Below are 15401 nucleotides of genomic sequence, written 5' to 3'. Positions count from 1 at the left end.
TACTTTAGTATTGAGTAGATTTTAGCCAAATTGATTCATTTTGCACAAGGTTGTTAGATTCTTCTTGAACATTTGTTTTCATCTTATATGGCTCTGCTCAAAAGCCTTCAATGACTCCCTATTGCTTACGAATGCAGACTACATTCCTAGGCCTAACATTTATCTTCCCACCAAAACTCATTTCCGACCCCCCCATCTTCCATTTTCTTCTATAGACTTCTGGTTCCAGTTAATGATGACTAACAAAAGAACCTTCAACGATCTAGAATGACAAACATTGGAAATGAAGATAATGTCGAATTATTTATAATCGAAGATTGTAAAGAGTTTCAAATGAGGTCAATTCCAAGGCATAGTCTTTGTTGTTCTGATGCTGGCACTTGGGGGTACTCCTAGAGCAGCAGTCCACATTCCCTTTGCAGTTGTCTAACTTAAAATCACCTCGGTAATGTTTTTCTGATCACAGTGCTCCTATCTGGACCACATACATTTGTTCCGTACCTAAAAGTCTTTGTTTCTGTCTGTTTCTCTATTCCTTCCACCTAGTCTTCTTTGCATGAGCTGTCAATGCAAGGAGACTGAATGCAGTAGTAGATTCTTTTTTTTTTTTTCTTTTTTTTTGAGACTGAGTCTTGCTCTGTTGCCCAGGCTGGAGTGCCGTGGCGTGATCTCAGCTCACTGCAAGTTCTGGGTTCACGCCATTCTCCTGCCTCAGCCTCCTGAGTAGCTGGGACTACAGGTGCCCACCACCACGCCCAGCTAATTTTTTGTATGTTTTTAGTAAAGAGGGGGTTTCACCGTGTTAGCCAGGATGGTCTCGATCTCCTGACCTCGTGATCCACCCACCTCAGGCTCCCAAAGTGCTGGGATTACAGGTGTGAGCCGTCGCACCCGGCTGTGTAGATTCTTAATTGAATTCAAGATCTGTTGCTGCTTAAAACGTTTGTCCATCGGCCGGGCGCGGTGGCTCAAGCCTGTAATCCCAGCACTTTGGGAGGCCGAGACGGGCAGATCACGAGGTCAGGAGATCGAGACCATCCTGGCTAACACAGTGAAACCCCGTCTCTACTAAAAATGCAAAAACTAGCTGGGCGAGGTGGCGGGCGCCTGTAGTCCCAGCTACTCAGGAGGCTGAGGCGGGAGAATGGCGCAAACCCGGGAGGCAGAGCTTGCAGTGAGCTGAGATCCGGCCACTGCACTCCAGTCCGGGCGACAGAGCGAGACTCCGCCTCAAAAAAAAAAAAAAAAAAAAACATTTGTCCATCAGAGATTTCAGGGTCTTTCTTTGTTATCCAGTTGGTATGATTAAAATTCTAGTTAGTATTGTCTTAAAATGAAAAAAATACCTAAAATATTACACAGAAAATGTATAAATCTAAATACTCTTAGGATTTCTAAGTTGTAATTTGAAGCTTGACTTTCTATTCATGGTGGAAATCTGGGATTCATTCATCTCTGTCTCCTTGCCCTAACTAGTCTCCACGTTCTGATGATCTAACCTCGTAAATAGTTCTGAAATGTCTTCATTTCTTTTAATCCTACTTAGTTTAGGTTCTTAGTTTAATCTTAGTGTAGGTTCTTACCATCTCTTACTTGGAATGTTACAAAACCAGGTTTATCACCAAATGATCTCTGCTTCTGGACACTCCTCCCCTCCACCGGAAAACCCTCTTCTACCCAAACGCAAATTTTATCATGTTACTTCCTTGCTTAGAACACTCCGTTGTTTCTCCTTTCATCCCATGGTAAGATATAAAAGACTTGGAGAAGCGTGAAGTGCTTTCAAGCTCTGGTACCTGCTTATCTTTCCATTCTCATTCCCATCCCTCCTCCTTACTCTGTTCCCTCTAGTGCTGCCAAATGACCATCATTCCAAAATCACGTTATATTTTTTCCTGCCAGTATGCTTTTCAATGCTATTCCTTTGTGAATGACTACCCATCCTTTAAGACCTATCTCTGAGGTCACCTCTTCTTGGCAACCTTTCCTGATCTACCCATCTGGGATGGATGCCCCTTCTCTGTTCTCTACAAGCTCCCTGTGCATTTCTCTGACTTAGCCTCATTACACTGCATTGAAGTGATCTGTCCACCTGCCTGTTTATTGCTCTTGACTGTGACCTAGAAACCAAAGCCTGTCTCTGATTCATGCTTACACCTGCAGCCACCAGAACAGTGCCTGACATAAAATTGATGCTCAATAACTGTTTCCTGAAAGGTTGCATTAAAACTTGTAAACTTTATGAATGAGAAAGGCCATAAAGTTGAGAAATATCTGGTGATTTGTGTTAGCATGGATATTTCAGACATTTTAGACCCAAAGACACATTTTTAATGGTCTCTCAACAGAGTATTAGACCAAAAGATTCTACTGGCCCTCTGATCTACCCCCTGCTCAGTAGAGAGAATTGAAGGCAATTCCCTGAGAAAAGCATGTCTAGGATACTGCTGAGGACTTTGTTTCATTAAGAGGTGGTGAGCATTGGTGCTATTGAAGCCTCCTGGAAATGATTCTTCTCTTGACGTGAGGTACTGCTGAGGGTTGTGTGTGTGTGTGTGTATGTGTGTACAAGTGCACACAGTGGTGGTAACAACAAGCAGGGTGTTGAAACAGTCCCTGGGCAAACAGAGAGCTGTCTCAATCAATCATTCTGATTGTAATGTACCTGGGACCTAAATAATTGAGGACTTGACTCATTAATGATGACAGCGAACACTTACTTAGTACCTACTATGTGCCAAGCAGTATTCTAAGTGCTTTGTGTGCATTAACCCATTTGATCTTCGCAAAAACCCCACGAGGCAGGTACTATTATTGTCTTCATATTATAGATGAGGAAACCAAGACACAGAGAAGGTAAACAGTGTGCACAAGATCACCCAGCTAAGAAATGGCAAAGGGAAGAACAATTCCAGGCAATCTGACTCAAGAACCCAGGTTAAGATTAAATTGCCATAACCATCATTCTTTCCTGCCTCTCATGTACTGACATGGTCCTGAGTCAGTGCTTCTTAATCTCTGGGACCTTAAGACGGCACCTGGTCACTAAGAATGGTAAGGAGGTGTTACTCTTTGAGGAGAAGTGAAGCCCCACACCTGGGGGTCTCTGGGTACTGGGGCAGCCATGGGGAACACCTGCAGACCTGTAATCCTTGAAGGAAGAGCTGTAATCACTGTAGTCACTGGCCAGACAGCAGGCTCCCATTGCACTCTCTAGCCCAGGTTAGAAGTCGGAACAGTATTGCAGAAGGCTGGTAGAGGAACCCTGCTAGTCAGCAGAGAGTGGACCAACCCTGTGAGAACCCTTGGAGTCGAATGGAACCTACTGGGGCTGGAGTAATACAGCAAGACTGGGAGGCTAAGTGCCGGGGTCTGTGATGAAACTCTACATATGTTGACTATAATTCTTAGATCAACCATGCAAAGTGGATATTTGCCCTATTTTACTGATAAGAAAGCAGTATCAGAAAGGCTAAGTAGCATGCCCAAGTTACAGCATTAGTAAGTCTCTGGAATCCAGTCTACTTACTCCAAAGCCTATCTTTTTAACCTGTACCCTTTGCCCCTCCTATATAATGTTTGTTGCTTTTCTGTTTTATTTTTTTGAATAGAACTTCCTTCTGAATTTCTCAGGGCGAGCTGGGGCCTGACTTGTGGATTGATTACACAGTGGGCATACTTTTCCAGAATCTGAGGCAGGTGTGAGAATCAGGTGGATTGTGACATTCCCCATAAAAAAACAGTGTAGAATGAAATTTTAATCCCTTGGTGTCTGCGCTAAGAACTCATCTCAGATTCTTTCTTCCTTTTTCAACTTTTTCACATGCTTAGGAAGTCATTGTGAGCAAAAACAGAGTCCAAGGCCCAGAGTGCCCCCTGCAGGGCTGGAAGGAGGATTCAGGGCAGCGGCGGGGTGCACAGCCACCTGTGGGGCTATGAGGCCGGGCCCTGGAGACCCTTCCCTTCAGTGAGGGTTTGCAGACTAATCCTGTAGGCAAAGGGCACTCATGGAGCATTATTGAGGAGGGATGTGATGAAATCAAGATGGTTTAGGTGGATTATTCTGCAGGCATGTGTATGGTGGGTGGGGTGGGGGAGAGACTGAAGGATAGGAGGTATTGCAGGAATAGAGACAATGTGATATGGGGCTGAAATTAGACAATAGAGTGAGAATGGAAGCCAGGGACAGATGGGGAAGGCATTAAGATGCTACAAAGGGAGTAATGAGACTTACTTGATTGTGAAGAATGGCAAAAAGTGCCATAAGAGGAGGAAAATAAAGCATCCTAGTAGAACTGGGGGAATCAGAAATGGGAACTTATTTGGGGAGAAAAAGATTTTAATGTTTTTAAACAGTTTTAGCATCTTGGATTTTGGGGGCATATTTTGAAAAGGACTAAATAGGAATTGTTTTTGCTGCAGAGACCATCCCATCCCTTGCCTTTCAGAGACACCATCATGTAGGAAATGTGAATCTTTTACCCATCTCTTCAGGACTCCCAAAGACAGAGATGAGCCTTCTGTTTCCAGTGATCACAGGGCCCCGGGATGAAGCCAGCCTCAAGATAATAAATCAGGTAATTATTTCCATCCTTCCTATGACAATAATGGTGTCGAGGCAGGCAAAAATTCATCAGAGGCAGCTTTGCAAGTCCCTAGGGAGACTCACGATAAAGAGGTTGATTGTCAGAATCTGCCTCTGCAGCATCACACCAGGGCTCTGTAATGACGGCCGAGGGCCACATTGTGCCTCCAGAGTAAAGAATCGTGGAGATGAAAAAAAGAAAGACACCTACATCCTAGCCCAGTGCCCCCCCGAGTCTGTGTGGATGGTCTGGATCAGTAATTAGAAACACAGCACAATAAATATTGAAAGAAGCTCTGTAAACATTCTAGAGGACAATGAAATTAGAAATAATAAGCAGATGGGCTTTTATTCAAAGCAAATCATGCCAGATGGACTCAGTACCTTTCTTTTTTGCAGTAAAAGTACAAAGTTGGTAGATAAAGGAAAATGGTATGCTTGATGTCATATGTTTGAAGATTGTTAAAACATTTGAGTCTTCCAAGAAGTTTGATTTGCAGAATTGGCTCAAAATGCCTGGAATAGAAGCACATACCTGACAAAAAAAAAGTTGGATAAATGCTGCTAATTGGGCATAGAAAGTACTGGAACAATGGGCTGTTGGGACAGCCTCACAAGGGGTCTTCTAAGAGACTGTAGAGATCATCAGTTTCAACCCTCTCAGTTAAGAGTAAAGAAGCTCAATCGAGCAGGGCTAGGAAAAAGGTTACTTGACAATTAGTTCTGCGGTGTGAGTGCTTGGTCTCCTCTTTACCTGGTGTCTCTATTATCTAGGAAAGGAAATATATATGGTCAAGTCTGGTTTTGAAAGGATCCTAAATACGGAGATGCAATAATCGGACCCTGGCCACCAAACCCTGTATCAAACATGTCTTCTAAAGAGGGTGGGGCTGCATACAAAGTAGAGATGGGGGTTGAGAAACAGTTGGGAAGTTTTGCCGCAGGCCGAGCTCCTGAGGTCCCTGTGAAGTTTTCCAGCCACTTTCAAGGATATTAATTCATTCTTGCTGTGAAGCACATGTTGCCCATTTTGCAGTGAGAAAATGGCAAAACTCAGGGAGATTTGGAGACCGCTCCAACGAAGCCTAAAGCCAGCACGTACCAGAGTTGGGATTAAAGCACAGATCCTCTGATTCCAGTCACTTCTCTCTCACCCAAATTACACTTTGGTAAAATTCTGCTGTAGGCCCAGACGTCCTTCCTGCCCTCTATCTCCCCAGAAGTCTCCCCTCTCTCTTGGCTGGGCTCTGATACAGTTCATTCCTAACTCTAAGGCCTTGCCCTCTCGGGAATACTACACGACCTTCTCCCATTCCCTCCCTGTTCTTCCTCAAAACAAGTTGATTTCTTTTCCTGTTTCTCCTCAGCTCTTATATATAAACTTTGTCACCCTAAAAAGCATAAACTTCATATAAACAAATTTCCACTATTGCCTCTACGGATGATCGTTTCACCTTCAGGAAATCATTTCACTTCCCAAGGCTGCTTTCTCGTTTAAAACAAAAACCAGCCGTGATGTCTACTTTGTGACTTGCATTGAAGGAACATGTGTAAATCCCATCTAGTCAATGTCTAATACGGAGTAGATGCTCAGTATGTATTTATTAAGATAAATTTAGGCTGAGATCCTTTCTTAAGGTACCTCTCCATAGTTTTTCCTTTCTTATGCAGAGTCATGTATTTTCCCCAAACCCATATCTAAACACCCCACTTTCCCCATTAAACAGGGGACCCTCCAGTTGTCTTTTGAGTGGCTGGCAGTTTGAAGTTGGAAGTGAATTGTTAATAAATGATTTTGTTCCTTTTACACATAATTTTTTTTTCCCTGTCAGAGAGTAAAAGAATTTTGCAACAGGCAGCTCTGGAAAGGGGAGTCATTGAAGCATAGGGAAAAAAATGGAAACCCACCTTCATTTCTTTTTCCTGCTAAAAAATAGCTTGTTGGTCTTCACTGGTCCAAGTTTTCTGCTCTGGGTGACTTCTAGGACAACACTGTTAGAACTTACTATTGTCTCTTTTTTTCTTTTTGTAATAACCTCAGATGCAGTCTTAGTAGGAAATACCTTATTTATCATCTGATGACTGTATTATTATTATTATTTTAGTTTATTTACTTTCTACAGAAGGGGCATAGCAGCTAAAGAAATACCTATTTTGGCCAGGCGCAGTGGCTCATGCCTGTATTCCTAGCACTTTGGGAGGCTGAGGCTGGAGGAACACTTGAGGTCGGGAGTTCAAGACCAGCCTGGCCAAGATGGTGAAACCTTGTCTCTACTAAAAATACAAAAATTAGCGGAGTGTGGTGGTGCATGCCTGTAATCCCAGCTACTCAGGAAGCTGAGGCAGGAGAATTGCTTGAACCCGGGAGGTGGAGTTTGCGGTGAGCTGAGGTCATGCCACTGCACTCCAGCCTGGGTAACACAGAGAGACTCCATCTCAAGAAAAAACAAAACAAAACAACAACAAAAGAAAAAACAGCCTATTTTTCCCCTCTCCTCACAACAGGAATAAATTTAGTAAATATTTGAGAATCATAACTCTAAATGTTACTGAAACACATTGTCGCACACACATCTATCACTAAGAAATATCACTGCACAGAGTGCAAAGATATATGACTTACATTGCTATCTAATCACACAAGAACTCTGAAAATGGCAGCTATTATTATCACCATTTTGCAGATAAGAAAACTGAGGTACAGAAGAGATTAAGTGACTGATCTCTTGCCTAGTTGGTAGCAAAGTCAGGATTTGAACTCAGGTCAATCTGTTTCTGTTTTTCTGTTAATCTGTATTCAGGATCTATGCTTCTCATGTAATACTTTATCATTATAAAAGGCTTTTGACTTTTAAAATATAGCAGACAAAAGACTTCTTTGCTCTAAGATAGAGTAAGAAGGAGTCACAGATTTTGAAAAGAAAGTGCCAAAAGTCATTGACTGGTGAGGGGTAAAATCTTGTCCTTGAGAAGTTTTTCTCCAGGACTGTCCTTCTAGGACAGTCTTCCCCCAGTACTTGACCTGGTTTACCTTGACTGGTGTGCTGTTTCAGGGTTTCTGCTCCTGGTTTCAGATGGTCCATTTTTTTTCCTATCCAGCTAGAGACTTAAACCAAGTCAGCACAGTTACTGGGTTCCCACATTGTACTGGTGCTGAGGACAGGAAAATCCTGAGAACGGGAAAATCCTTTCCCTTTCCTTACGGGAGCTTATGGTCTAGCAGTAGAGATGAAGGAGTAAACAGACAATTTCCATTAAGTGGTGATCACAGGGAGCAGCACAAGCACATAGGGTCACATAACACAGTCTTGGGAGCTGGGGAACGCAGGCTAAGGAAGTGGCCTGTGCAGAGGCTAAAGGAGGAGTAGGCTAGCCTGGAGAAAGCCAGGGTAGGGCACAGGATACAAAGCCTCAGAGGCTATAGAAAGCATTTTAGATGTAGAGAATGACTTTAGTGTTTTTTCTTCTGATTTAGAGCTGGAATATTCCAGAAAAAAATTCATCCCTCCCCATACCCTGGTGTATTGGTCCGTTTTCACGCTCCTGATAAAGACATACCTGATACTGGGCAATTTACGAAAGAAAGCAGTTTAATGGATTCAGTTTCACGTGGCTGGGGAGGCCTCACAATCATGGCAGGAGGTGAAAAGCGTATCTCACATGGCAGCAGACAAGAGAAGAGAATCAGAGCCAAGCAAAAGGGGTTTCCCTTTATAAAACCATCAGATCTCATGAGCCTTATTCACTACCACCATGAGAACAGTATGGGGGAACTGCTCCCATGATCCGATTACCTCTCACTGGGTCCCTCCCACAACATGAGGGAATTATGGGAGCTATAATTCAAGATGAGATTTGGGTGGGGACACAGCCAAACCATATCACTGCACATATGCCACTGCACATATTCTCTGGTTCTAAGATTAGATCTCCTTACCTGCCCCTGCTGGTAGTGTTTGCTGGGGTGCAGCCTCCCCCCCACTGCCCAGGTGTTGATTTCTATAATGAGGCCATTTTAGTACTTTAGTAACTGAAGAGCTCTACGCCACATTCGCTTCATCTAGAATTCAGCCTCAAAACAAGTACTATTACATCTGGGAACTGCCAGTGTCTTTATCTGGCATATATCTTTACTCAGTGATGAGGAGGTACTTAGACAATGGGGTAGGCTGTGAGTCTCAGTTTATATGACTTTTTTCAAATAAAGAACATCCCAAGTGGCTTTTAGTCACTTAATTATCATGTTTTTTCTTAACTTTCCGGTGGCTAATAGTAAGCAAATTCTGTGTATATTTGTTTTCTCTGGAATCTTTCACTGCAATCCCAAGTTGAAAGTTTTTCTTCCTTTTTTTTTTTTTTGGTGCTTCTTTGATATATTGGATTAATTCTTTAGAAAAGGAAAAGATTAGGTTTTTGTATCCCATAATTAGCATTACTGCAGAGGAAGGCAGAAGCTGGAGCCTATGGAAGATGGCCTGGGACAATGGCTTCATGCTCACGTGTGACCTGAACTGAGCCAGGGTGATAGGGCAGCCTTGTTTGGCTTGAATCTTCAAGTCTGTCATATTACTATCTTTGCACTAAAGATGGAAATTCTTATATTTTCCCATATGCTAGGACAGGTCTCTCCAAGCATCCTACCTGTTGTTCCTAAAGCAAAAATATTCCTTACAATATGAAATACAGCATGCACAACTTTTTCTGGTTCTGTTTGTCTCCCTAAAGCAAAAATATTCCTTACAATATGAAATACAGCATGCATAACTTTTTCTGGTTCTCTTTGTCTCCCTCCACCCCCACCAAGGTTTAACAAAGTAACTCTGAAACCAACTTTTGCAGTGAAATGAATCTGCCCAAGGAATATTTTTTACCCTGAATAATAATAACTCCCCTAAGAATGGAACACTTTCCATTTGCAGAGCTTTATTATTGTTATTTGGGACTGATGGACTGTCAGCGGTTTCTGTCAGAAACAGATATGCTAATCGGGGCCTTCAGCAGGGTGGCACTGGGGGTTCACACTTCTACACTTTGTTTAGGCTCATGGGGATGACGGTTTCGCTGACTCTTGTTTTCGCAAGCCCTTCTGGAGGTGTGGCCTGTAAGAAACTCTGGCAATCAAGAGAATGGAGTTCTGATAGATGTAGTGCATTTTCTACCAAATTACATTAGCATATAAAACTTGGATTATTGATTCTTTCTTTACTTGTGATTTCTGGGCAAAAGTCCAGTTTATAGAAGGAAAGAGGATATACACACACTTGAGTTGAGAGTAGTTTATTTTATTTTTTCCTGATTTTAGAGACTGGTGCCATGACCCAGAAAGGTAGTGTGATTTTGCATTGTGATGCACTCTAACATCTGCATTAGGCTGTGCTCAAGCCTTCCGTGGTACCGCCCTTTCATTTCTGATCCAAACTGGACAGGAAGGAAAGGGCAGAGCACCATCTGCCAGGGGCAACAGAGTACCTGCTACTTGTTTAAGCACTTGCTGGTGTCAGGCAGTCGATGGCACTGTACTGAAAGTATCTCCTTTGGTACATAATATCCTCATTTTGCAGATGAGGAAACTGAGGCTCAGTGAGGTTAAGTGACTTTTGTTCTAGGTCACCTGGAAGAAAGTGCAAGATTAGTGGCTATTAGCTTTGGAAAACAATTTGAAAACTCCTCAAAAGGTGAAACATAGAGTTGCAAGATGACTTAGCAATTCTACTCCCATATATATACCCAAGAGAATTAAAAACATAGGTCCACACAAAGATTTGTATACAGATGTTCATAGCAGCATTATTTATTTTAAGACAAGGTCTCGCTCTGTTGCCCAGGCTGGAGTGCAGTGATGCAATCATAGCTCACTGTAGCCTCAAGCTCTTGGGCTCACAGGATCCTGCCACCTCAGCCTCGTGAGTAGCTAGGACTACAGACATCTGCCACCATGCTCAGCTGATTTTTGTAATTTTTTGTGGAGATGGGGTGTTGCTATGTTGCCCAGGCTGGTCTCTAATTCTTGGCCTCATGTGATCCTCCTGCCTTGGCCTCCCAAGGCACTGGGATTATAGGCATGCAGAATTATTAATAATAGCCAAAAAGGAGAAACAACTCAAATATTCATCAATGAATAAAAGGCCAAATAAAATAAGGCTATCCATACCATGGAATATTATTCAGCAATAACAAGAAATGAAGTATTGGCACATGCTAAGCTTGGATGAACTTTGAAACCATCATGCTAAGTAAAATAAATCACTCACAAAGACCACTTATTGTATGGTTCCACTTATATGAAATGTTCAGAACACACAGAAAATAGAGTAGTGATTGTCAGGGGCATGGATGGGAGGATAGCTTGGGGCAAATGGGGAGTAATGGCTATGGGGTTTCTTTTTTGGGTGATAATAAAATCTCCCACAATTGATTCTAAGTTTGGTTCTAAACTGGTTTCTAAATACTAAATTGGTTCTAAAATTGATTGTACAGCTCTGAATATACTAAAAAACATTCACTGCACATTTGTAATGGGTGAATGCTATGGTATGTGAATTATATCTAAATAAAATTATAAAAAAATTTAATGGCTGCTACTCACTGCTCTTATACAGGGAGGCAGTGGTCACTTAGATTGGGGAGTAATTTGGGATGCTCCTAACATACCCATGTACCAAATAGCGGCAGCAGCAGCATCTAACTTTTGTAAAGCATTTAGTAAATGCCTGGCACTGTGCCATGCACTTTACAGACATCATCTAATTGCTCTTACTCTTACTCTTACGTAATCATCATTGTTCTTACTCTTATTTTCTAGGAGAGTTTTAGATCTAGAAGAGGTTTAGAGTGGTTTAACCATTTTTTTAAGGTCACATAGCTAGTAAGTGCTAAGCTGTCTTCTATCAGAGAAAAACCTTGGAAACAGGTGTGTTTATTTGTCTAAGTCTCAGCATCATATAGTAGTGGCTAAGACAATAGGATCTATGGCTAGATGGCCTGGCTTCGAATCAGGGTTCTGCTTCATCAGCCTTGTGTAAATGTGAGCAAATTGTTCAAACTCTGTACTCCAGTTTTGTCATCTGTATAATGGGATAATAAAGGCATTAAACTCACAGAGTTGAGTGAAATTCAGAGATAACATGTGGAAAGCATCTAGAACAGTGCCTGGCATATACAGTACGTGTTCAACAGCTGTGAGCTGTTATATACCGTGTCTGTTGGAGGATGGGAGTACAGGAATGAATGAGTCACAGACTGTAATCAGCTGCAGTCGACCAGGAAGACAGATGGAGACATCATTGAAATAGGGAGCCATGGGGAAGGCAGGCAGGAGGCAGAGTAGCACAGAGGCAGGGAGACTAATGATGAATTAGGGCCACTCCTGTGGTCCCACATCTTTGGTCTTTCAGGCTCTGGTTTGCTGTGGCAGGATTTTCTTCCATTTCCCTCAAGGGTTCAGGTGTACACAAGAATGATGAAATCTGGTTGTGAAGTTTCAGGATTGTGTTTTCCCTGACAGTTGGGTCAAAATTAAACACTTGAAAGGACAGACCAGAGAGTAGAAAAAGTCTTTTATTTGGGCTTCTTGAATATTTAACGGTAGTTAAGTCCCGAGGCAAATATAATAGAAACTTGATCAGGAGATAAAAAGTCACGAAAGAAGAGAGCATGAGGTGTGTTCCTACCCAGGATGGGTGCTTTCTCATATTCTAATTACACTGAGCCTTAGGAATGTGTCGGAGATTAGCTACTCCTGCACATGAGCTGTAAGATTTATAAGTAAATATATTTGGGTATGTGCATCATATATAAAAGTTGAGAGGAGATGGGAGCGGAGAGAGGGAAAAAAAGAGGGAGAGAGAGAGATTGAATTTGAAACAGAAAACCAGGTTTCCAAATCTGAAGGGGTAGAAGGGAGCACAAAATACATGGAGGAACCGTTTGATGTACACGCTCGTGTCTTAGTTCCCAGCACAGTCCGTAATAGGCATTCAGCAAATAATTGCTCAATAGACTGTTTATTCTAGTTGGTACATTGAAGATAACCTCTAATGACCTTCAGATTCTGAACTTAGGCAACCCCTCTGAGAATTTATCAGAAAAACAAGTAATAAGTGAGACCAACGTCGTAAGGTGTTAACTCGGAGCCATCATCTATCCTTGTGGAGAACAACACAGAGGACTTGGATTAGGACCTGATAGTCTACCTTGGCGGCACGTGAGAATCACCTGGGGAGCTTGTGAAACATGAGGCTGCCAGGCTGGACCTCACTCCAGACCAATCGAATCAGAATCTTTGGGGTGGGGCCTGGGTGTTGGTAATTATCCTTTGAAACACTCCCCAGGTGATTCTAATGGAATCTAGGGGCGAGAATCACTGGGGTAAGGCATTTGTAGATGGGGAGATTGGTGGCATCTGCCAGAAGACTTGATGTATACTTGGCCAGAGATAAACCACAAGTCTGGCCTGAATGTGGAAATGCGTCAGTCATCTTTTCAGATTTCCAAGGTCATGTGAGCTTGGACTGAAGATAGCCCAGCACAGGGCCAGCGATGGCAGCTGGAAGGGTGGCTGCCTGGGAAGGAGGTAAGCCTTAATAACCAAAATAGATGCTGCGCTTTCATCTAACTAATTGCTATGATTTTGAAGTTTCCCATAGCCTGAAACTAGGTATCCACAGGAGGGTGTGAGAGAAGGGGAGAGTACTGAGGGATCCTGGGGCCCCTAGGCCTTATCTCATGGAAGGTGCTGGGCTGGGTCAGCAGGACTCAATTGCCTGCTGCAGAGTCCTCAGTGCTCTCCAGAGATCTGATCTGGCTCCCCACAGAGGCACTGACTGCACTGCACCCTGAGATCTCACTGCCAGTCTACAGAAGGACCATTAAGATAATCAAAGAGTCTCTGGGGAGTTTGTGGAGTGTGACTGTGACCATGGGAGCATATTTTATTTTGCCTTGAACCAAACTGCTGAGGAAGAATTCTCTTACATTTTCAACAGGAAGAGGGTATCAGTCAGCCAAGTAGCTCTGAGCACACTTCTAGTTAGCTAACAGCATCCCAGAAAAATAGACCTGAAGTTTCTATAAGCAGCCTATCTCCTTCGAGACCAAAGCTGTCTCTCAGTGAAGGATGTTATTGGGCCCCATAGTAAATTTGGGGAGACCAGGGAAAATCCAGGCTCAGGAGAGGCAAATTTTCATTGTACTTGAATCAGGAGAATCTGATTATCAACATCAACCCTTCTTTAAAATGCATTTAAACCAACATTTAAACATGCTTCCTGCCACCTGCCCCCTTTCTACAGAATTTTTTTCCTCGACTGTCCCCCCAACCCCCACCCCCACTCTCTTTCCTTCTGACAACTCCATTTCAACCACATGCACCTGATAGAATCTCACACACAGGCACATTTATTATTGACCAGCTTCTTTATCTTGGATAGTATGTCATGAGTAGTCAAGACTATAGCTCTTGAAGGTAGTTTCATAGATTTAAGATGAAGAAACAGTATCCATATAGTTCCAGAGTCAAGGAAGTCTGCTAGTCAGTGAAAAAACACAAAACTGTTGGAGAGTGGAATTTTACTCACGGGAGCTGGCTTGGACTTTAGATATGAAACATTTGATTTATAGTTTCTATTTCTCTCTGATAGAAAACTCTGCTAACCCTTATTGGAAGGTCGAATGTGTTGGGTTCTTTAGCTAAGGTAGCTGTTAAAATTTATTTCACATTCAAGGAAAGGGGCTCTTGTTATTCACCATGTTCCCATTTTAATTATGATTTTCCTGGCATCATTTTTAACAAGAATAACCTAAGGCCTGCAAGGAGTGATTTCCCCTAATCACTTCTTAAACCTTCCCTCCCCACCCCCAACTAACTGCTATAGCTATAGCTACACAGATGAAATGAAATGGAGACTTGAGCAATTACGTGGTGGATCTGAACAGTGTGGAGTCAGCAGTCAATTAGAATAGTTCAATTATGAAAATCCTTTTTTCTCCCTTCTTCTTTTCCTCTGTAGAATTATCACCTTAACCCTTCCTCATCCACCCACCCTGGTTTGAGGCCTCCTTTCTCATCCTTCTGCTTCTGTTGGCCCCAGACCCCTCTCTACTGGATGGCCCTGGCTCCTCTGCCGGTCTAGCCTTCATCTCCATTCCTTTTCAGGGAGAGGCCTTGGATTCCTCCTCTACCTATTGGATGAGCTTAAGATGGGGAACCTTGTGTTATGCTGATCCTTGAACTCTCACATCATTTCCCAGGTGTCAGTGTACCTTCAGAAATCCTGTGCCTGAGGTCCTGAGCCACATCCCCTTGGCCTTCCATGTTGCTATTCTGAGATTCTCTTTGCACACCCTATTGGCTACCCAGATCCATTCACTTATGGGAACACTACTTATTCTTGCCAGCTTCCCTCACCAGGGAGTGAGTCTGACCCTAGTCCAGTATGATGAGAGTGCCTGCCCCCAGACACAGAAGTCACAGATATGGGTGCCAGTAGGCCTTCTGAGTATGGCTGTACCTCCTGCCAACAGGGACTCCAAGGACTTCCTCTTCACCATAGTGGCAAACACTTGTCTGGATGTTGATTACAGATAGACAGCCAGTCCCATATTTGGATGATTCTCTTTGTCAGCCAAAATCAAGGTATTCACAGGGTTACTTCCTTCTGAGGTCTGTGAGAAAGAATCTGTTTCAGACTGGAACACTACCTTTCACCATTTACAAAAATTCACTCAAGATGGATTAAAGATTTAAATGTAAGACCTCAAACTATAAAAATCCTAGAAGAAAACCTAGGAAATACCATTCTGGACATTAGTCTTAGGA

The sequence above is a fragment of the Rhinopithecus roxellana genome, chromosome 8, assembly GCF_007565055.1.
Source record: "Rhinopithecus roxellana isolate Shanxi Qingling chromosome 8, ASM756505v1, whole genome shotgun sequence".
NCBI lineage: Eukaryota > Metazoa > Chordata > Mammalia > Primates > Cercopithecidae > Rhinopithecus > Rhinopithecus roxellana.
The sequence above is the reverse complement of the archived record's forward strand: the minus strand, read 5'-3'. Positions refer to the sequence as shown.